At 43.6% G+C, this 23,285-nt stretch overlaps 1 protein-coding gene across 5 annotated transcripts in view; it reads left to right on the forward strand.

Annotated features, from left to right (window-relative positions):
• Positions 1-23,285, forward strand: part of fhod3b (formin homology 2 domain containing 3b) — a 117,857-nt gene that overhangs the window by 29,578 nt on the left and 64,994 nt on the right. The window lies entirely within an intron of this gene.

The raw sequence follows: 23,285 nt of genomic DNA on the forward strand, positions 1-23,285 counted from the left end.
AACAACAGACAAAGAGGTGTCTCTATCATGGTCCACAAGAGACTACCATTTACTTTAAACAGCACGGTAAGGCCGCTACATCATTGTTCAGGCAACAGTCTTTAACAAATTATATACAATTGTTAATCTGTATGCCCCTAATAATGATGATCCAGCCTTCTTTCACACAATCTTCTCTTTACTATCTAACCTATCAGACAGCTCGACAACTATAATTGGAGGAGACTTTAACACAGTCCTAAATGCTTCATTAGACCGATCTAGCAACTCAGTACACACAAAGCAATCACAATCGGCTAAGGTAATACAGGAATACATGGATGATTTTGGGCTTGGCGATGGCTGGAGACTCAAATACCCATCGAAGAGAGAATATACTTTCTTCTCTCCTGTGCATCGCTCATTTTCAAGAATTGACTTTTTTCTCTTAAATAACTCCATCTCACAAAAAATTACCACAAAAATACACCCGATCATTATCAGCGACCATGCACCAATATCACTCAATCTGCATATAGAAACCATCCATAAACGGCCCCCAACATGGCGCTTTAATATCTCTTTACTCAAAGACCCAGACTTTGACAAAATGGTGAGACGGGAGTGGGCAAACTTTCTTGAAGACAATGACTCTCCAACTTTATCTCCATCTTTAATATGGGAAACTGGGAAGGCAGTAATCAGAGGAAAAATTATATCATACTCCTCCTACAAGAAAAAAAAGGAATTGCAAGCAGAAAAAAACATTGAGGAAAAAATTAAACAACTAACACAGGAATATGCAAACAATCCAAGTGGTCAAGTATGGACCCAATTACAGTGCACAAAATCGCAACTGGACAATATTCTATCAAAGAAAACTGAATTTATCATACAGCAACTAAGATATAATAATTTTGAACACAGTAACAAATCAGGAAAATTTTTGGCTTATCAGCTCCAACGCAATAAAGAAAAATCTCTGATACCAACAATCCAGGGGCCGTCCGGAAATTATACACAATCTCCTCAGGAGATCAATCAGATTTTCTATTCTTTCTACCATAACTTATATTCAACAGTAAACAATCCAAACCCAGAAGATATTCAGGCTTTTCTCAATAACCTAAATTTACCTCAGTTATCCACGGAACACAGAAATATGTTAGACGCCCCCCTGACTATTAATGACCTGCAGAGCGCATTAGACAAAATGCCAACAGGTAAGGCTCCAGGTCCAGACGGCTTTCCTGCCGAATTTATAAAACATTTCTGGACAATATTAGCACCACTTTTCATCAGGACAGTGACAGAGATCAAAAAGAACGGATGTATAAGACCTCACATGAATACAGCAGCAATCAAATTATTACTAAAGCCAGACAAAGATCCCACGCTTCCTTCTAGCTACCGTCCTCTATCACTAATTAACAGTGATATCAAAATTATTTCAAAGGCACTTGCTTCTAGACTGGAGAAAATAATCGCATCAATAATCCATAATGATCAAACGGGCTTCATTAATGGCAGACACTCAAGCAATAATGTCAGAAGAGTTCTTAATCTGATAAGTAAAGCACAACGCGTTAATACAAAAGCAATTATTTTGTCACTTGATGCAGAAAAAGCCTTCGACAAGGTCAACTGGTCCTTCCTATTCGCCACCCTGAGTGGATTTGGCTTTGGAGAGTCATTTATCCAGTGGGTATCAGCCTTATACAATTCCCCTAAGGCCACAGTCACCACCAACGGGATCACATCTAAAAGCTTCATTTTGCAGAGAGGAACCAGACAAGGGTGCCCACTCTCGCCTCTACTGTTTGCAATATTCATCGAACCATTGGCTATGGCAGTCCGTCAGAACAGCAAGATCATAGGTATCCATTCCGCCAATTCAGAGCATAAAATTAATCTATATGCCGACGACATTTTACTTTATCTACAAGAACCGAAATCGTCTTTACATGAAGTATTTAATCTCATAACACATTTTTCTAAACTTTCGGACTACTCCATCAACTGGTCCAAATCGACAATAATGCCAATAACGGAGAACTCTTGGAATCCTGCAGACCAAAAATTTTCTCTCCCTGCGGGCAACATTAGATATCTTGGCATAAATATTTCACCCAAACTATCAGACCTGGTCCACCTGAACTTTAGCCCGCTGCTAGATAAGATCTGTGGTGACCTGAGGCGCTGGAATAATCTTCCCATCTCCCTCCTGGGACGAATAGCCACAGTTAAGATGAAAATTCTACCCCAAATTAACTATTTTTTTTCCATGATTCCATTCACACCCACATCAAAATGGTTCCTGTCATTAGATTCCGCAATTATAAAATTCTACTCAAAGAACAAAACAGCAAAAATTAGCCTAAGCACCCTTCAGAAAAACAAATTGGAAGGGGGATTGGACGCTCCTAACTTTAAACATTACTATTTAGCTAACCAGCTACAATACCTATTGAAATGGCTATATCCTAACGAAGAATACAACTCCTGGCTTGAACTAGAACAGGCGGACTGCAACAATATAAAACTCTCTGACCTCCCGTTTATCACCACTACACTCAGACGTCATAACTGTTTTAAGAACCCAATGATTGCTTCCACCTTATCAGCCTGGTGGAAAACACTAGAAATCACAAACTCTCCGATAGAACCTTGCTTGCTCTCTCCAATATGGCACAACCCGGATTTTGAAATTAACAAAAGACCTCTCCATTTTAGCACATGGGAGTTGAAGGGAGTAACTCATCTCCATCACCTTTTCCAAGACAATATACTTATGACATACACAAACTTATTTCAAACTTTTGAAATAAGAAATGGCAATTTTCTACAATATTTACAATTGATAAAAACAATCAAGAGGAGAATTCCAGCGCCTCAGGACACTTTGCAGCCACCAGAATTTGCCAAACATATTACGAAGCTTTCTCCGAGTAATAAGAAGAACCTTTCTAAGATTTATAAATTACTGTCAAAGACCCGTTCTATACATTTACCAACTTTAAAATGGGAAAAAGAACTGGGTGTACCACCGGACCCTGACTTCTGGACTCAGATATGCAAAAATACATTTAAGATGACAAGACATACTAATATACAACTTATCCAATTTAAAGTACTCCACAGAACACACATCACCCAACAAAAGATGAATAGAATGGGCTTTAGTCAATCTGACACATGCACTCAGTGTACTCAGAACACTGCAGACACCTACTTTCATGCACTCTGGTTATGTTCACCCGTCCAGCACTTCTGGTCTACAGTCACCCAAAAACTCTCCTCCATTTTGGACTGCAGGATCCCATTATCTCCCAACCTGTGCTTAATTGGTGACCTGATGACAATTGACCTCCCAAACAGCCACTGCAACTCTCTTCTTGTAGCTCTCGCCATCGCCAAGAAAACAATCCTAGTCAACTGGAAAGATAAACAGACCCTCAACATCAACCATTGGCTGAATCTCCTTGTAGAACATATTTCGCTGGAGAAAATATCTGCTGGCCACAGAAACCAATTAACATACTTTACAGAAAAATGGTCACCATTTATTCACTCACTAAACGTGTCTGTATAGTGCCACTCAGCCTGTGAGCATATGCCACCTGTACATATAAATATTACAACTCAAGAAAGACTGTTGTGTAATATGTAACGTGTTTCTGTTAATGATGTAACACCTAATCCCTTGATCTCTCTCACCACAATACACCACAGCGGTTCATCAGAACTCAAGGTCTTAAGCATGTGTTAGGTGCACCTTCTTCCCCTTGAATCCGGGCCTGCTCCCTGGCTCTGTGGGGGATTGCGGGGCCAGGCGGTTTCCCCTGGGGGCGGGTGCGTCTGGACTGCTCGCCCTGTGTGCCTGGGGGGGGCGGGGTCTCCTCGTGCTCCCTGGGCCTGGGGCGGCGTGGCCGGTCCCCCCTGGGGGCTGTTTCCGCCCCTGGTGGTGCGGGGTGGGTGGGCTCCTCCTCCCCCCCCCCTTCGCTCCGCTCCTGCCCCTACCCCTCCCTCCTCCCTCCCCCCTCTCCCCGTCCCTCCCTGCTCCTCTCTCCCGGCCTCGGGTGGGCCCGGGGTCCTCCCCTGGGTTGCGGGGCCTGGCGTGGGGGCTGGCTGCTGCCCGCGGGGGGTGTTCTGGTGCTGCACAGTGTGGGCCTGCCCGTTGGTGTGCGGCCGCCGGTGGGGGCGGGTCGGATGGGATGGGGGTCCGGCTTTGGGTCTGTGGCGGTCTGGGGGGGGACTGGCGGGGTTGCGGGTTGGTCTGTGCTCTGGCGCGTCGGGGTCGGGGAGGCTGGGTGGGGCCCATCGTCCGTTCACCCTGGTGGCGCGCCTTGTCCTTCTGCTGGGGGCCGATCTGCTGCGGGCGGTGTGGCCCAGGTCGGGACCACTGCAGGGGCCCGACGTTGCAGTTGCCAGGGGGGCGGGGTTAGGTGGGGGCCCGTTGGGTTTCCTTGGGGACCGCCAGGTCCGCAGTCCATGGGCACTGGGGGCCTCGCGGCGCCGGGGTCTGGTTGGCGCCACCTCCTGGCCCCTCCCATCCATCCCTCCAGCCCTCGGGCCGGGCCTACACTGGCCTGGCCTCCTAAACCACATTTAGTTCACTCACCACACATTGCACAGTTTTAATGCACCACATACACTCACTCTTCGGGATGCAGACCACGGATGGATTGGGGTGCTTCATAATGGGGCAGGCTATGGGACAGTAATGTCCGGTAGCCCTCCATGCTGCCCCCCGGCCCATCCTTATCTGTTCTCCAATTTTAAAGCACCACATACACCTACATCTTGGGGGACAGATGGGAACAGGTTCCAGGTGCCTTATGGCTGCATGGGCTGCAGGACAGCAGTGTGCTGTAGCCATCAGCCTTGCCCCCACCTGTCTTTTATGTCCCTCAATTTTAATGCATCACATCACACTTATGGGCACTCACATTCACATTCACGGTGTAGGGTTAATGTTTCTCCGTCAGGGATCGGAGAATCATAGTAAGAGGGGGGGTGGTGGGTTTACACACACTGTAGATACGCATGGCGTGGCTAGTGGGGCCCGGCCCTCCTGGGCTGAGGGTTGGAGCCAGGGAGCCCATTTACATCATGGTGGTTTGGCTGGGTTCCCGGTGTCGGGGGGGTCCCGTGGCCCTGTGGCGGGTGGGCCGGGTGGCGCCCTGGGGGCTCTGTGGGTTCCTGCCGGGGTTCTGCCTCCTGACTGGCTGTGGTTTATGGGCCCTCTGCTAAGGGGTCCCGATGGGGGATTGACTGCTCGTGGCGGTCCACTCTCTCCTGTGTGTTGGTGGGGGTCCATCCTGGGGGGTTCGGGCGGGTGGCCCTTCGCGGTCCCCTGGTTCCCGATGCGCCGGGGACATATGCCTTGCAGTATCACCGCCTCCTTGCCTCCCTCGTCCGCCCGGGCCTGGGTGGGCTCTCGTTACTGTCCGATCCGGCGTCTGCTGGTGGCCAGTGCCTGGTGCGGGCCCGTCTGGTGCGGTGCTGGTTCTCTCCCCGGGGGCGGTGCCGGGCCCCCGCGCCTGGCTCCTTGGGTCGGGGGCGGTCCCTGGGTGTGTCCGTGGGTGGGGGATGGGGGCGGGGGCGGGCGGGTGTTCGGGGGCGGGTGGTGGTTGGGGGGGGGTGGGGGCGGTCCGCGTCGGGCGGTGGGTGGGCGGGCCCTCCTGCTCCGCCTGTCTGGGGTGTGTCTCTGGCTCTCTGGGGGTGCCGGCCTTCGCCGCCCTGGGTCCTTGGGCCTGCGTGGTGTCCTGCAGCCTCTGTGGCTCCATGGTCTTGGGGTCTGGGCGCTCCTGCGGTTTTGGGGTGCCATACCGCCCCCCTTCCCCCGCAGGGCTGGCCCTGGACCCTGGCGATGGTTCTCATAAACACATTGGAAGGGTTCAAATACACGCATGCATGTTTGATACTTCAGCTCCATGACGCATCGCAAAGAACCGATGGGATCACTCCAAAGGGGCCCACTTGCTTCTCAAACTTACCACACCGCGCTGGCAACTCTTCTCTGCAATCGGGCTTTCCCCCTCCACCAAGACTCTCACATTTTTGGTGTTCAGTATAGACTTCTCTTTTGTTTTTGTTTTTCAGTACAGTATAGTAGACATGTATATGTTTATTTTCGATAATCTGCATGGAGCACAACCACCTCAAGGCCACAATACATCAGCTACACTGCCTGTTTCTCCCCTGTTTTTTTTTTTTTTTTCGTTTGTTTATTTGTTTGTTTTTCCTCCTTCTTCTCCGCATGCACTGTCACTATATAACTCAGGACTTAAGCACCTGCCCCCTCCCCCTTGCTTGTTTCCTTACTTTCCCCCTGACACACTTTGGTGTATCACGGCCCTCTCTGACTCATATTAGGAAGTTTTTCCAATAAAGGCTGTTAGGCTAGTCTCCAGTGAGGGTGGGTGACGGTCACAACCACGCATTATGGGTATAAAATACTTGACTGCAAGATTAACAGTGCATCAATCTTCACAAGAAGCTTACACCCTTTAGTGGCGCTAAGCTATGAAGACCAATGCAGACAAAAAAAAAAAGGAAAAAAAAAATATATATATACATTGTGGCCACTTACAGGTATTACAGCAGAAGTGTCTCCAGTCCATAGATATTTATATCCATGTGTGTCTCTCTTTAGTTTTGTTTTTAAGACAATAATTTTTGTTTGTCCTAAAGCTATTTCGTCAGCGGGGGATTTTCAGTATTGCCCAACCCTATTAGAGACATGTTCTCACATTCCTCTGAAGTGAGAGGTGTCTGTGCACTTCCATAAAATCTGAGTTCAAAATTACCCCGGGCAAACTAGATTAAGTACGTCACAGATTCTAAATCCAATGTCTGTCTAATATGAAAATGCCAGCAAAGAAACCTGATACCTCCAGTGCAGAGCAGACTTGTCAGTACACAGAGCAGAGTTAGCATTAGGATAATGAAAGTTTTGACAGCAAACATGGTGAGTGTGCAGTTTTTGGATGTGAACTGGACTGATGGGAACACACTGTAACATTGTGGCAGATATTACTGTATGTTTCACAACCACAGCCCCTAACACTGTCAGCCAGTTACAAGTTAACAAGCTAATTAACGACATTAACAAATACACGATGCCAACCACACTAAACAGTCTGATGCATCTGCTAGTTACTGATTTCTCCTCATCTTAGTCTGACTGAGGCTCAAACATGTATGGCTGAATCTCTCTGATGTTTCTTGTACAGATAGCTATCTTGATGCTCTCAGCACTTTCACTGGTCAGTGACAGTGAGGGAGAGGAGTAGATCTGCTTCCAGCCCCTCCAGAGTCTTTTTTGTCACTTTATGTGGGAAGACTTTACATACTTTAAAACATTTCTGGAGGGGAACTTTAAAATACACAAAGATCACAAAGGATACTGTCTGTAGCAAGGCAACCGAGCCAAGTTTTCATCAAACTCAAAGCACATTTTAAGCAATCAAAATGACAAAAGTAACTGCTGTGTTCTAACTTGGCTTTTGATTAAGGCCGAAACTGAAGCCGAACTACTCGATCCTCTCACCTCCATTCCAGACGTTGTTGGGTGATTGGAGAGCCCAGTTGAAATAAAGAGCTCAAGCACCAGGAGAATCTCCTCTTGCAGCCCACCCATAGTTCTGAAGGGGAGCACTCAGAGTGGCCAGAGCAGGAGAAGATTGGACAACCTTTGTTACGTTCTTTGAAGCAGAAGAAAAGAGCCATACAGTAGATAGAGGAAAAAAGAGAAGAGGCCTCAATGCCTCGTGTGAATGTCGACCAAGAGCCTACTTAATCGGTTCAGGCATGTCGGCAGTTGGGATAGCTCTATGTGAACTGCAGGTTACAAGAGGATTCAGAGTGTCTGTCTGAAATGCATGTGGCGCATGGTTGTGAAGAGTCCTACAGAACACTCATGCAAAGCATATGAACATGTGAGTCATGGCAGCTTCTGTCACTAATAGCACTGATGGAGCTGAGGGATTTTGCAAGCGAGAATGTTCTTAATTCAACAATGAGTTGTCAGATTTTGTGGGGAAAAAATAATAAATTCAGTGCTAATTACATTTGAACAAACAGCTTACCAAATGTTATTCCGCGGTGAGAGCAAAAGAAACATTGTCTGCTTTTGCTTAGTCTGGATTATAAAGAGGAGTGAAAATCTCTATTGGTATAAACCATAAGTGATGTGTCCTGAAGCTGTGAGGAAAGCGAGCCATGTTTACATCATTGTTGTGGTTAAAGCTGTGTAAAGTTAAGTCTCATCTTTCAGTGAATATGTCAGACTTTGTTGTGATCCATTCAGATCTATTCATATGTGTTGTATGGTGGTTTTCTCAGTGGTCACTTAAGGATCATTGAGCACACAAAGCGCTAAAATGTTTTGCTTAGACCTCTTGTTTATAAGATAAAAGCCTGCATATAAGCCTTTAATCTCTGTGTTTGGAAATGTGAAAAATGTTTGAATCTCTCCCAGTGTCTGGACCTCAGAAATTCAATGACATCAGTGGCTGTTCTCTCTGCTTGTTCTATGATGAATGCCTTTTGTATTAGTGAGGTTCAACACAAAGCTAAGAGAGGCCGTATAGGGTTTCATTCAGAATTTGCTCCTCACACACACATACACACACACGCACACAACAACTAAATACAGGGGGTGGACACAACAGACAAACATCTGTTCAGTTAAATGGATTGAATTATCCTGTTTTGCATTATATTATTCTTTTATTCTCAGAGGTTGGGGGTAAAGGAGAAAACAGGACTAACTTAAAATATAATGCAATCCAATGAAATGCCACCACAATCTAAATCCTCAATCAACACCTTTCTGACACAGATTCAATACAAATTACACAAAGGTTTTACAATAATAGCATCATATTATTACACCCTGTACTTACATGAAAACATGAATAGGAAATTGCACATAAATACTGCCTACAACTCAATGACGATTTTGCCCTGTTGCGCCCTATTTAAACTGTACATAGGGCATGACCATTTAAGTGCATGGCACAAGTGCATTTAGGGTGTATCCAGCTCCACTTCTGCTGGTTAAATGGTGCATAATCTGGGCCCAAAATAAGGCGCAATGGGCAAAGGGGTTGTATTTAGCCCCATAAATTAAGCGTAGCCATGTTTTGGGCATATAGGAATTCAGCTTTCATTCACCAGTCACCTCCCATTCCCTTTAAAAGCCAGGTGCACCTGCACAGGGGCAGCAGGAATCCACCAAAGCTCCCTGAGGTGAAGTAGGTGTGGGAGGAGGTGGCATTGAGCATGTCCTCGTCTTCTGGTATCACCAGAGTGGCTGTACAATGCCAGAAGCTGACTAATGATGTCAGGAGGCAGGGAAAACAAAAGCTTGCCGCTCCCTGTTTGTGTAAAAGCAAAGAAGTAAGTGTGTTGTGAACACGCTTATGTAGGCACATTTACTATCTGAATAATGTGTTCTTAAATAGCAGGAAAATACTACACCTGTAACTTTGGACCAGGTTTTTGTTGGACAATGATGCGATCGCTTTCTGCTGCCTCAAAACAGCAATACATCTGAACACACCTTATTTAAAGACCTACATGTCCATGGGTGCACGGATGGTTGTAAATGCTACTTACACAGTGTGGGCGCTGGCTGTGAAAATGACAGCTACAGTTGCGCTGCACTGTGTGTCACTTTATTCTGAGTGTAAGACAGGACCCAGAAATTGTTAAGTAATTGAAATGGTCAAAATTTGTAGTGACACTGATAGATGGGCAAGTAACACGATTTTTAGGCCAGTGCACAAAGTCTAGCAAGCTAAAATAAAATAGAACAACTGGGTCCTGGATGACTCAAATAAAAAGAAACATAGGATGAATGATATATCACCCATTGTTCTTAAATCCGGTATGAAATTAGAGAAAACATAGGGACAGTATCAGATTCATAGAGTATGTTTGCAGTCATCAAATATGATGCTGGATTTGTAATAGTATAGGCAATCAACATTAATAACTTTTTACTTATCGCTCAAGTGAGGCAGGGAGTGAAGAGTCCATCGATAGACTTAATGCCATAGAGCATTGTTGACCTTATAGGCAAAGCTGGCAAGTAATTTTTGGTGTCTTTCATCAATACAGTCACTTTAATTTAGTGTGGCTACTTAATGCAACTTTTGTGTCATCATGAACCACATATTAGCCCCAGACTCCCTCTTTACTTTCCACTCCTGCAGCTCAGCATAGTCTACCATGGCAGGCAACCGGGGCAGCTGTGTTGGTGGGGAGTCATGGAGGGAGAAGAGAATGACTGCTAGGTTCAGTGTTTACTTAAGAGGTCAGGGTCATCATGTCAGAGTGGATGTGAGATATTTATCTGTTGCAACACAACTGACTTTATGAGACATCTACACATTTATGGCACTTGTTTCACACAGAAGCCAGAAGGGTACTTAACCTTGGTTATCCATTCTATTACTTATTATTCAGTCACAACCCCCTAAAAAACTGATGGTTCATTAGTAGGGGTGGGATTCTGTTGTACATTTGTTATATTCACCGTCCAGGTTCAGCTGTAAGCAACACATAGCCTGTGCTTACAAAAAATTTACAGGCATTGGGCTTCAAATTTCAGATTATTGACTCTTCTTTTTCATTGAGACATAATCTTTCAAGAGAGAATTGCAATGCATCTAAGAATTGATGGTTCCCTCATCAAAAAGCAGATGGGATTTTACCATTGGATTTTGGATTATTGCAGAAAATAAGCTCTGTGGCAAACAAATGTTTGTGAGGCTTACATGTTTTGTTCAGCAAGATAATCTTTACAAATGACCACCACTCTCATGATTATTGAAGCTTAAATGCAATCGGCAGAAGGAAAAAGTTAAGAACTACAGTACGGTCCCATGGCCTAACGTCATCACCATAAGAAGACTGTAAAGCTGTGTTTGGTGCTGATTGGCGTGATAACGTTCTGTAGTCTTATTTTGCCACTTGTTAGAACTGCCTTTTTGAAGACACAAAAGCTTTTACTGTCATGTTTTATGTCATAGAACAAAATGTGAAAGTTTCTTACCACAGACCTTATTTCAGACATCTAACCAAAAACCCGTTCAAAAAACCAACTGCCTTTGAAACAAGGGAACCGTGAGTGGTAAAGTGCTAACTCATTTCCTGGTTTTAGGACTCATTCTTGAGGCACTCTGTGAGGCATGCAAACTTATTTAAAACATCATCACTATTAGCATACAGTGGGTGATGTGCTTTGTCTAGTCCAAAATGTGGTAACTGACTCCACGTTGCTGTCCACACATGCTAAGTCTGTGCACACACCTGCTTCCTGACAAATGTTGTCTGCAACACTTTGTCCCCGTGAGACCCTGTCACAGGAGAGAGGTCCGACTTCTTTGCATCCACAAAACATTCATCCCATTCTGATCAGCGCAGCTAGATTCCAGTCATATGAGTGACTAATGAAAATGTCTTTGGCTTTGGGGAGATTTTTGCACTCAATCCCATGATTTCTGTCAATGGTCAAATTCTAGAGCCCTGACATATAAGAGCAAAACGTAACAAACTCGTTTAGTGCAAACTGCATGTGTTGTGTATAAAACTTCCACAAGTGAAGATACTACCACTTTGTGTTGTATCTATTATAAATGATTCTATTGTCAGTGCAAGACATTATGCTTTGTGGTTGTTTAATGAGCTAATGTTTTGTATTCATTGAAGAATATACAATATAATGCAGTAAAAGAGTCTTTGTGCATAATCTCCTAAACAGTTTCTCTGTTCCAGGAAGCATCTTCAAACAAACATCCACATACCTCAATGTCAAAACTTGTCTTTAGTCCCCACCTGGATGTCTAAACACGGCAATATATTTACATAGTTTCAAGATTTTTGTCCCCAGTCAATACTGATCAGTAAAATTAGACTGTGACCTCTAACTCCCAACAGTCAGCTGTTGCACGCTGCAGGAGCTCCCAGACTACCTAAAAAGACACTGAAGGAGCCCCCCCCCACCCTGCCATGTGCTGCCATCTGAGCCTTTTGTGTCTCAGCATTTAGAGGAAGTGTTAAAGCTCAACCTGCCAACCAGACATATGCTTCTGCCGAGGCTTGTCCTGGGACAGACACTATCATCTCATTTTATTGGAACAAATACAACTGGTGTTTTCTTCAAACTTGGCATACCATGATAAGAGTTGGATTGAAAAAGTTGTTTGGGCATGACTGCATATTGCCATTTTGACATTTAATACTCATAGAAACAGAGGAGTGTTCTTGACGCTCAGCAATTTGGTTTCATAACAAAGTCTATGATATTATTTTTTACAGAAACAGACGAGTGTTCTTGATGCATGGCAATTAGTTTTTTTTCTGATGCACATGTGTAAAACAAAACGATACATAAAAAAGACTTATCCTGTTTCAGGTCTTTTCAGGGACGGCCTTACATGAGCGACATGACACATTGTCCTGGTTTCCTTGACAGGCTAAGGGTAGATGTCCTGCTTCTGACAGCAAAAAGCCAGGGTCAACTGGGGTTAACCCTGTCTAACCCTCTGGGCCACCTGGAGACCCCCACCGCACAGCTCACCAGGATTATCCCACACCCTGCTACACATGAGTTGCACACATATTAAGGGCCATAGAGGTCATTTCTCTCCCTCCCTCTCTCTGTCTCTCTCTGTCTGCCCTTCGCTGTGTCTTTGATGCCTGTGTTCTTGGATGCTGATCCTGTAAATGCTATAGGATGAAAGGGCTGGTTTGGCACAGGCCCGTTTGACCTCTATAGCTTCGGCTATGGGAGTTGGCTGCACTCCTTTTTGTTTGGGTTGACGCTTGAGGGAAGCTGTCACCCCTGAGGTCAGCGGTTGAGGGCGGGCTGAGTGACTGGAGGACCTCCTCCTGTCACAATTAAATGATTTATGGAGAAGAGACACAATCCCAGCTCCTGTAAGCTACATCGAATACTGAAGCCATAACATAATATCAGTTCTCTGCCCTCCTCTGCGGTATTCAGGAGGGCATAGCTGGAAAGAAAATATTTTAAAGAGATGTTTGGCATGAGTTGCATTGACTTCCTTCCAAGACGTTACCTTTTGGACATACAGTAGATAACTGCTCAGAGTGGCTCTGTTAGGTAATGGGTATGTTTGGCAATGGTAAAACTTTCAATCCTTTTTTATTTTATTTTTCACTGGCACACAGAAGAAAGAGGTTAAGTGGAATTCAGTCTCATGTATTTCTTCCTGTGGAAAGTTCCTGAATAGGAGGAATGATATTTCATTCCCAGTCTGGGACATTTCACATATGTCAGGTTTTTTATGGCTTAATTTTGCATTAATCTGCTGCCCCATATTTTTGCACAAAACCACTTTTCGTGCCCCCCGTTTCTAAATTGAGAAAGATGGTTTTAGAGGGAGAGAGAAAGACAAGGAGGAATGTTCCCCTGCTAAGACGTCATGTGGTGTGTGACTGTGCACACCGCCAGGCCCGGGCTTTCCAGGCCCTCTCAGAGGGACAAGCCTTTCCTGGAAATCTCAATTTACCTCTGAATAATAGAGAAGGGTCAATATATCACAGACATGCATGTCTACATGAAACAGAGAGTTATTTGGGAACAGGCGCAATTAGTGAAGAGTTACAATGCACTTATAAATGCGCTTGATTTGTTTGCCTTTTTGTATATGATGACATCCTTATTATTCTTCAGCATTGGTATCATGTTATCAAGCCCAGCTGAGCATCCTGTGTCTGGTTCTTTATCCTCTGAATGCTTTTAAAGAACACACTCTTCTCACATGGCTAGTCCCTGTTTCTCTCATCTATAGTAACTAACTATAGACCTTGAAGGCATATCACATAGTACAGTGCTATGGATCTCAGTAGATGTCTTGAGCCAGCTCTTTTTCGTCTGTTCCCCATCAGGCAGGCTGCCTCAGCAGGGCCTCAGCCTGCCCGTGAGTGGAAATCTTTGGCCCATGTTATCTTTGGAAAGTGTCGAGTCCACAGAAACCCAGGAGCATGGAGTCCAGTGTCAGCTAGACATCCCGGGCTCACTGTTACTAAGGAAAGATGGAGACATTGTGCGGCACCAGAATGAAGTTGAGTTGAAGAAATCAGTAGAAAATATTTAAGGACTGTCTTTATTGTTGTAGCAGAGAGGAAGTATTTCCTGCCTGGTTGTTTGACTGCGACTTAAACTGAATGGTGTGGTGGTTAATTGGTCAACAAAGACCACAGTAATGTTTGAGATGAGCAGACATGATGAGCACTCTGACACTAAGAGCTACATGGTCCAACAAGATGGTCCAAGAGTGGACGTTGCTGTTAGCTGACACAGTTAGGGTTTTTTCGTCATGAAAAGGCAGAGGGAATGTAGGACAAAGAGCTCCATATGCGTAGTAGACTGTAGTGTAACCCAAGTCCTGTAGTGAGCAGGGCCTCATCCACTTAATGCAGGAATCCATCTCATTCACCCTGTCTATATTGCTGTGATTTTTCCCTTCATAATGACCCCCAAGAGCCAGCAGGAGATTGGATGGCCTCCTATACATTGTGCATGTTGTGGCGAGGCATGACAAATTAGCACCCTGCAGAAATGCAGAATTTCTATGGATGTTTGTCTCATCAAAACAGCATGGCCATTTCCTGACTTGGCAAACAGAAGGCTCTGGTATAATGGAACATTCATAAGACTTTCAGGCAGGGACAGTTTCTCATCAGATCTACTGTCTTCCTTTGATGCAACAGTTTATCTCATTATTATTACACAATTTCATACTTTTTGAATATAGCTGGCTGTGCATCCCAGCTGGAAGCAGATGAAAGTAGGCTGTGTAATTAAGTGAACCATAGTACACTGTGTAATACGCTGTATTCTATGTTTAATTCTGAAGTTACTAGTATCAGTTTCTACCCGAGGCGCTTCATACTTGAATATTTTATTGTGGTCCTAACTTAATTGTATCATGTTTCGGTATTATCATATGCTGCCTTACTATAAATGTTAGATGTCAGATAACTTAGGGTGACCATATTTTGATTTCCAAAAAAGAGGACACTCGGCCCGGCCACGAGATAGCCTACTTAAGTGATACTTGCAGTTTACTCAAAGATGCCTTATAATTTTAATATATTTAAAGTTTATATGTATGGATAGAAAATTCAGTTATATTACAAAATAATATCTCTCAAAGACAGAAATTCAGATGGGACACATACACACACTAGAGTGTGGCTACCTGATCTGAGCCCGACAGGTCCTGATGGTAGGCCTACCCGACGGGTCGGGCAGGGTTCGGTCAAAAATGTATAAATTATATTCGGACTCGGGTCGGATTTGGTCAGCTTTCATTGAAAATGTAGTGTAAAAATAAATAAAATCCTATGGTCTGTCCTGTTTATTGCTTTGGGACTGTTATTTATGTGACAACACCTGAACATAACACACACACACACACATATTGGCTGTTTGTTTCAACCTCTCCCCTCACTGGAAGCCTTGGACCTTCCGCCGCCAACCTCCGCCTTGATTAAACACTGAAAATAAAATAAAAGAGGGAGACAAGTTTTCCTATTTTATTTTGTTATATTTCTCCTTCTCCCCTCGCTGGAAGCCTCGGACCGCCTGCCGCCCGCTCCCGTCTCAAACACGGAGGTCTCCCTCTCAGCGGAGCACCCACGGCGCACGCCCGGCCTGTTAAATAGCCTGTAACCACAACGTGAAAAGTGGACATGTCCGGGCAAAAGACAACATTTGGTCAGCCTAAGATAACTTTTCACGTCACAGGCACAGATCTGTATAAATATCTAACATAGTCAGACACCAAATACACTCGTGCTTTCCATTTACAAATGGGTAAAGAAACAAATACCTTTCACTAAAACCGACAACAGGTTCAGGTTAAATCGATCAGTGCCAGGGGCGCTCAGTATCTTGGTGGGTGGAGTCCCATGTGCGGGGGCAGTGTCCTTGATACAGCGGCCTTGGGTTCAGTTCCAGCATATGGCCCTTTGCTGCATGCAATCCCCTCTCTCTCTTCTTCTTTCGCACTTAATCTGCCAATGCGTGCCAAATGTTGTACCCAAGAGCGCACCTGGATGAGAAGCTGGGAAGCTGCCTGTGGAACTCTGTGCAGCCACCGGGTTCAGAAGGAGGTGTAAGTGCAACAAGATGCCCTGAAGCCAAACAGACGCCAAAAATATCACTGCAGTGGCGATAGTTTCGGTCTATCTGGTCTTTTTTTGTTGTTGTAAGCAGCCAAGTGCAATTGCAGTTTGTCATTGTGTTTTTTAAATTACATACTTATTTAACATATTTGTCAGTGTCTAAACAGAGACTGAGAGACACGAGCAGCCACACACACACACACACACACACACACACACACACACACACACACACAAGCAAGCAGACAGACAGAGGCTCCATTCTATGTGCTATTAGAAAAGAGCAGATGAGCAGAATTGGTTGTTAACTGCAGCTGGTTTAAAAACCAATTTTTTGTTATTACAGAAAGAGTAAAGTACTGAAAAAACACACCAGCACAGCTATCGGTTCAAATGTGAAGGGCACCCTACCTTACTTTAAACTTAGCTGACTTGTAATGTCATACTGTGTGTTTAATTTGAGCAGTAAAAAATATATAAATACCCTCAAATCTATTTGCAGCAGTGTCCTTTACTACAGCCAGGTTTCCTCTTTTCTTGGAGGAATTATTTGAAATGCTAGACGCAGGCAATTAAATGTGACTATTTTGCTTATCATCACCAGACTAAGCGCTCGGTGTCACTTGATCTGCTTGCGTGACTAAAATATCCCATCAGCTGTGCTCATAATACAGTCGATATTCTCAGATAGATAAAGGGTGGTAATGAAAGAGTGACCTGGATATTAACAGAGGGGCTTTGTCGTTTTGTTATTTGCCTTTTAGAGATGAGCTGAGCATCAGCAGGGGGATATTGTGGTTGAGATACTTCACCACTTGTCATGCGCCACATATGTCTATGGAAGCCACATACTGTATTTTTATCTTTTGCGCTTGTGCTTATATTTAGCGTAACCCCCGTCTGTTTTAACTGCTCAGCTGGTGACTCATTAAGAGTGTTTGCAACGGTGCTAATTTATTTTTTGATCTTACACACATATATTCTGGGTGTGGACAGGTCTCACTTTCCTCTCACATACATGGAGCATGCCCCAGCTGTATCAGCTCTCTCCAACTTATAAGTTTAGTAGCATGTTCTATGTTTAGTGATTCAACCAATAATAGATCACGGAGAGCTGCATGGTCCCATTTTTAAGATATTATACAAATGACGGAGGTATGTCGTCATCAAGTTATTGCGTATTAATTCCTCCAGTCCATTGGTCTGTAGTGTAGGACCTCATATCACCGCTTAAAGTTTCGCTTTTCTGTCATTTTCAGTATTATGTAACATAGCATGTGTCTCCACTCTTACTTTGGCCAAGGTGAAGCACAAAGTTGCTTACACTGCTATTCATGCCTTGAGTGAGGTAGTGTTTTCTCAGTGCCTGGATTTGCTATGCTAGAGTATTCCACCACCCATTAAATTGTGACATGAGGGGAAATCAGGTTGATGGCTTTACAGGATGTCTGAGGAATTTCGGTCATTCTTGGTAAAGCTAAGAAAAAGAGGAGAGCAGGAAAAAGCAGATGAGACCTACCTTTAATTTTGCATATCGTTTCAACGTATGGCAGCAGTGTGTAAGTCTTTGATTGCTTTAACCCTTTCTAACTTTTGTACGCACCACTTACTTTATTTCACTTATTTGTTCCGTTCAAAGAGTCTGTCCAGATGAGGTTTGTGTGCTGTTAAATAAGAAAGTGGAGGAAAACACGTGTTTCTCTCTACACAGGAATGTTGTGTTTTCTACACTGATACTACAGAGAAAAAGAGAACAAAAAAAAAATACTGATATCATTTACCGATGAAGGACTGAAGCCATTTCTAGCCTTTCTAACATCTTCAATTCTCCGAGGAATGCTGTAATACAAGTCCTGAGCCGCGTGTATGAGAAGATTTGACCGTGAAGGTGTTGGAATTCACCCTGGTGTTCTCAAAACCACTCTTGAATTTGTTTAGCTGCGTGAATAGGGGCTTTGCCATCTCTTAACACACTGAGTGAACAATGCATCAAAAGGTGCACCTGGTCCTGTAAAAACGCTTCATATTTCTTGGCGTTAACACGACTATGCGGAGCTAAAATCAGTTCTAATGCCTGGCATGAGATGACCACAGATCCACCATGCTGCTCTACATGTAGGAAAAGGGTGAAAACGACTTATCACACCATATTACTTTTTCCAGCATTCTCTGGTGCCAGAGTGTATGTCATTGCGCGTTAATCTTGGATACAGCCCTACAGTAAGTGATTTCCAAATGGTAGTACAGCTGTGAATATCATCTTTGCAAAGTTGATGACAGTTTTTGTTGGAAACTGCTAATTTTAAACGACACATTTAAGCGATTATCCTATTCAATTTTCATCTATATCTCTCTAACTGAGGCAACTTACATGCTTGGCTCATGACATCAGTATTTAGTTTTTTCCTATTAAATAATTTTAGATGTTTGGTGACAGATGTTAATTGCATTTTGGACGTACCTCTGCTGCTTGGTAAGTTCCTTCAATTGTCAAACCTCTTGCTGTCACACACTGGTAATTGTCTTTCGACACGTGACAATGCTACCCTTTGTAGCTACCTTTATAACTGTAATTTAGTTACTTAGAAGGTAACATCCTTTCATGCTGTGATCACAGTTTTGTATGCCCCAAGGCCACTATCAGGTCTTCACGTTGTATACGGCAAAAACACAAGGTAAAAGTGGACATGTGGTCGTCGAGGAATGATGCAGTCCACAAATATGTCACCTTACTTTGTATCTGTAGCATTGCAGTGAAGAGGAATTCCCCTTCAAAATCTAATCAGTGGTGTCTGAGGTTTGGTTTGTGATGGACAGATGTGTATGAGAACAAATGAACAGACAAAAAATAATTCCCCCACCCCTGCATTTTACTTTAGGGACAAAACAATGCAACAACACAAAAATATGGGTCAGCGGAATCAGATGATTATGTCCCATGGCTCACAGTATTATAAGAGACCTCTATCTTGCTTCAGTCATATGAGCTAGTACAGCTGTTTGGAAAAGTTTGTGGTGTCCAGAGGGGAGACAATGGGACACCAAATTAGACTCCACACCCAGCATTGCTACGTAAAATCAGATTTGTAATAACTAATCTCTTAAAAGTGCTGTATGTGACTCTGGATAAAGAAAGCTGATTGTTGATTCTCATTCCAAGGTTTTCAAAAACTGATGCAGTCTAATTCCAAGGTCATCTAATACCGACACTTTGGGTTGGTAGTTCAGTCTGACTGCCAATATTGAGAACTGGTATTTGATGACCAGGGAATGAGACTCAGCAATCAACTATTTCTCTCCAGAATTACATACAGCACCTTTCAACATTTAAAATCACTTGAATTAGGACAATCTAAGTGACATTTTCATCAAGAGATAAAAGTTTGAAAAGCAAACAAATAACTGCTAGTAAGCAAATCGAAGGGACAAACATGTCCACAGCTCTGTAGCAAAGAACAGTGTGGTGCAAAGGCCGGTTTTGGCAGTAAAGCCTCCAACAATTGTGTTCACGCAAAGTGAATTCACATGTCCGTTTGCTTAGCTCCCTGGGACTTTATTGCTGTTGTCTGAGGTTTTGAACATGTCAGTAAGATGTAATGAATATGATGTTAGTGTTTTCTTTTAACTCATTTTATTGTTTGTTTGTTATACTGTTGTGGTCACAAATTGCTGGGGTGGACATATTTGGTATGTTTCCATGCAGTGAAGAATACATGAGGCTGTCATTTTCTCTTGATCTGTGCTGGATATTCTTACAAACAGTATAATCTTGTCAAACAAATATATATCTTAATTCTTTAACGATTATATTCTCATTTTCCCTGTCATTGTGTAATTTTCTGGTGTTTTGCCGTCCTGGGCATTCACATCAATGTGACAGGACAGACAAATTGACTGGACTCCCATTTTAGTTCATGTAACTGTGGCAGGGTATCTTTGTATTTGTTGTTTTTGGCTTTTTGGGGGTTGGCGCAGTAGTTCAGTGGTTAGGCTGTATTTACATCATATTGAATTAAGAGATGGAAAAGATTCTGATGGTTATAATATGAAAATGTTCACCTTATTGAACATCCCAAGACGGTAATTTCCAATCATGTTATGCACAGACAGATTGTTACAGTACGCTGCACTCTGCCAGGGTTGTATAATCTGCAAAGTGGCATTACATTTGGGTTAAAATCCCTGAACACTGGACTTTGGCTTATGTGAGGTATCAGTGTTCATAGATGTCATACACACAATATTATGCCTGTCATGATAATTTGGGTATTGTCTGATTGTACGATATATAAAGTAGGGTGACCGTATTTTGATTTCCAAAAAAGAGGACACTCGGCCAGCTACGACATAGCCTACTTAAATGATAGCCGCAGCTTACTCAAAGATGCCTTATCATTTTAATATATTTAAAATTTATATGTATGGATAGAAAATTCAGTTATATTACAAAATAATATCTCTCAAAGACAGAAATTCAGATAGGCCCCTATAGATAGGGGACACATACACACACAAGGGTGTGGGGATCCGAGCCCGACGGTACCCGACGGGTCGGGCAGGTTTGGTCAGAAATGTAGCTATAAATTGTATTCGGGCTCAGGTTGGATTCGATCAGCTTTCAGTGAAAATGTAGTGTAAAAATAAATAAAATCCTATTGTCTGTCCTGTTTATTGCTTGGGCACTGTTATTTACGTAACAACACCTGAACATAACACACACAGACAAACATTGGCTGTTTGTTTCTAACTCTCCCCTCTCTGGAAGTCTCGCACCTCCAGCCGCCCGCCTCCACCTTGATTAAACGCTGAAAATAAAATAAAAGAGGGAGACAGGTTTTTCCTATTTTATCTTATTTTGTTTTTTTTCTCCCTCTCCCCTCGCTAGAAGCGTTGGACCTCCCGCCTGCCGCACCCGTCTCAAACACGGAGGTCTCCCTCTCCGCAGCTGAGCACCCACGGCGCACGTCGGGCCTGTTAAAGGGCCAGTGTGTAATATTTGGCATGGTTTATTGTCAATCTGAATCTGAATCTGAATATTCTACCCATTAATATGTTTATACAAGTGTATAATCGCTATAAAATAAAATTCGTTTGGTTTTCGTAGCCTTATAATTATGCTTTTATATACAGTACAGGCCAAAAGGTTGGACACACCTTCTCATTCAATGCGTTTTCTTTATTTTCATGATTATTTACATTGTAGATTCTCACTGAAGGCATCAAAACTATGAATGAACACATGTGGAGTTATGTACTTAACAAAAAAAGGTGAAATAACTGAAAACATGTTTTATATTCTAGTTTCTTCAAAATAGCCACCCTTTGCTCTGATTACTGCTTTGCACACTCTTGGCATTCTCTCCATGAGCTTCAAGAGGTAGTCACCTGAAATGGTTTCCACTTCACAGGTGTGCCTTATCAGGGTTAATTAGTGGAATTTCTTGCTTTATCAATGGGGTTGGGACCATCAGTTGTGTTGTGCAGAAGTCAGGTTAATACACAGCCGACAGCCCTATTGGACAACTGTTAAAATTCATATTATGGCAAGAACCAATCAGCTAACTAAAGAAAAACGAGTGGCCATCATTACTTTAAGAAATGAAGGTCAGTCAGTCCGGAAAATTGCAAAAACTTTAAATGTGTCCCCAAGTGGAGTCGCAAAAACCATCAAGCGCTACAACGAAACTGGCACACATGAGGACCGACCCAGGAAAGGAAGACCAAGAGTCACCTCTGCTTCTGAGGATAAGTTCATCTGAGTCACCAGCCTCAGAAATCGCAAGTTAACAGCAGCTCAGATCAGAGACCAGATGAATGCCACACAGAGTTCTAGCAGCAGACCCATCTCTAGAACAACTGTTAAGAGGAGACTGCGCCAATCAGGCCTTCATGGTCAAATAGCTGCTAGGAAACCACTGCTAAGGAGAGGCAACAAGCAGAAGAGATTTGTTTGGGCCAAGAAACACAAGGAATGGACATTAGACCAGTGGAAATCTGTGCTTTGGTCTGATGAGTCCAAATTTGAGATCTTTGGTTCCAACCGCCGTGTCTTTGTGAGACGCAGAAAAGGTGAACGGATGGATTCCACATGCCTGGTTCCCACTGTGAAGCATGGAGGAGGAGGTGTGATGGTGTGGGGGTGTTTTGCTGGTGACACTGTTGGGGACTGTTTATTCAAAATTGAAGGCACACTGAACCAGCATGGCTACCACAGCATCCTGCAGCGACATGCCATCCCATCCGGTTTGCGTTTAGTTGGACGATCATTTATTTTTCAACAGGACAATGACCCCAAACACACCTCCAGGCTGTGTAAGGGCTATTTGACCAAGAAGGAGAGTGATGGAGTGCTGCGGCAGATGACCTGGCCTCCGCAGTCACCGGACCTGAACCCAATCGAGACGGTTTGGGGTGAGCTGGACCGCAGAGTGAAGGCAAAGGGGCCAACAAGTGCTAAACACCTCTGGGAACTCCTTCAAGACTGTTGGAAAACCATTTCAGGTGATTACCTCTTGAAGCTCATGGAGAGAATGCCAAGAGTGTGCAAAGCAGTAATCAGAGCAAAGGGTGGCTATTTTGAAGAAACTAGAATATAAAACATGTTTTCAGTTATTTCACCTTTTTTTGTTAAGTACATAACTCCACATGTGTTCATTCATAGTTTTGATGCCTTCAGTGAGAATCTACAATGTAAATAATCATGAAAATAAAGAAAACGCATTGAATGAGAAGGTGTGTCCAAACTTTTGGCCTGTACTGTATATATATATATATCAAGGGCCTTGCTTTAGAGAGGTTGCCATCTTGCGCCGCCATGTATGTACGGCAGACCGAGCGGACAATCCAGCCAGCCAGAGAACGCGTTTCGTGTGTATAAATGAACCAACGAAGACAGCTGAAGGAAAGAAGAAGGAGGAAGAAACAGCAGAGAGTGTTAGTAGTTCGTCGATAGAGAGTAGTGAAAAGTTTTTTTAGTTATAAAGTTTGCGAATGGACCACACTTACCACGCAACAGGAGAGAATGAACCCGAACCGTCATCTGCGAGGAAAAGAAGACGCAGCTTCACTCCTTGTGATGCACTCTCTGCGGCGCTTTTCCTCCTTGTGATATCTCCCCAACAATGGCAGCAGTA

The sequence above is a fragment of the Epinephelus lanceolatus genome, chromosome 10 (genome assembly GCF_041903045.1).
Source record: "Epinephelus lanceolatus isolate andai-2023 chromosome 10, ASM4190304v1, whole genome shotgun sequence".
Lineage (NCBI taxonomy): Eukaryota > Metazoa > Chordata > Actinopteri > Perciformes > Serranidae > Epinephelus > Epinephelus lanceolatus.